The following is a 1,847-nucleotide window of genomic DNA, read 5'->3' as shown; positions in this document are numbered from 1 at the left end:
CCCCTTGATTTTTTTTTTAATCACATGTACAAGTCGAGCATTCCAACTACTGGCGACTCACACCAAAAATTTGGGATATTACAAAATAATGGTGTCAATAATGAAATTAGATAGGAAGTGGCTTCATGAAAATTATGTTCCTCTGTGTTTAATGGGTTTCACTTTTTGAACTGAACAACCCAACCGAATAATGAGCAATATTGCTGGGTTCTATGGTTATTTAGGGGTTCTACAGGGCATCTTATCTTATCTTATCTTACAAAGTAATGCATCATAATAGATGACATGATATTTTGCTTTATGACAGAAATCTACAGAATTTTGTCAGTCATCGTTTAAAGCTTGCAGCAGAGGGCGCTAGCGAGCTTTGAATGAAGCAAACCTTTAGCAACACAAAGGGCTTGTGAAGCCTCATTACCTCATGACTGTGGCCCATAGTGCAGCTCCTCAAATAGGAAATGTTCAGAGGAAACTGGCCACTGAGCCTAGAATGTCACAATGTCATAATCAGAGAGACTGCAGGGAGAGTTTTTGAAAGAGACTGGAAGAGTTACAGAAATGCATTGAAGTGGACATCCTTGGAAATGTATTTGTTGAGTCATGAGGGGACAGTTTTAGGATCAGAAGTGAAAGAGCCGTAAGACAAGATAAATGTTACTGTTTTATTATAATTTCGCCCTCACATAAAAAGGAAGCAAAATACTTGAGGTGTGGGGGGGGGGGGGGGGGGTACTATTACTGTTGAGGTGACTTTGTAATCTCTAAATGTAATTCAGTGAACCACCACTATTCAGGAGGGATAGGGACCACGCCCTCCCACAAAGAGTGAGAATCTGCAAATACTATTGAGTGGATGCACTCTCAATTGGTTTGTAATTGCATATAGATGCCATAAGATGACGGCAAAAACATTTAAATTGGAGAGAATTATAAAGCATTAATGCATCTGTAGCATGTACACATGTATGAACCCATGCAATTATTCAATACAAACAAACTTCACATGAGGCTCACCAAAAGGCATATTAGCTGAAATAACAGAGTAGCACAAACTGACATGACATTGCACATGGGAAAACAAATATGCACACTTGCATTTCACATAGTCACTGAAATCACTTTTTGGCATTTACAGCCAATAATAAATGTTAGGGAACACATGCAAACTGTAACAGCATAGTGGACTACAAGGGCTTTGAGTAGCTGAATTGGAAAAGAAGCAGAACCCTCACTTTAGCCTCGTTTTTAATTGTGCCAATTGCAATCATGATCCAACACAACAGCACAACTCAGATGCAGCAGACAACACCATGAATTCCTCCGCGCAACAACACCAATATTCCAATAGATGGTGCCAAAGTAATACATGTTTTGCTTTGGCCTAAGCACAAAAAAAGTTAACAGATGAGTCTTGAGCAAATAATGGACAATAAATTCCAAAAAGAAATCTAATTTGCAAATGACAAAGTCTGAGTACACACAGTTCACTTTATTTCAAGAACTGAAATATTCGATGTGTGATTTAAAGGGAGAGTTGCAAGATTAAAAAAATGGTGGAAATCATACCTTTTGTGGGGTGGGGAGAGATGCCTCGTATACGAACAACTGGGTATAAGACCAGCAAGCAAAAGTACCATGAGGGCCCTCAAGCAGATGAATATTCAGGATTGATGCCAAATTAGCAGGTAAATTCATTACTTTGTTTAGATTTTTAATTGACTGTACATTCCAAAAAATAGAACTTCAAACAGATAACATTTAGTGTTTTATACATATACCTATATATATATATATATAGGTCCTTGGGCAAGATCCTTCACGCTAATGCCTACCTCATACAATGATGA

Source organism: Hippocampus guttulatus, chromosome 10 (genome assembly GCF_054856545.1).
Source record: "Hippocampus guttulatus isolate MCC_2025c chromosome 10, RoL_Hgut_1.0, whole genome shotgun sequence".
NCBI lineage: Eukaryota > Metazoa > Chordata > Actinopteri > Syngnathiformes > Syngnathidae > Hippocampus > Hippocampus guttulatus.
Note: the sequence above shows the minus strand (reverse complement) of the source record.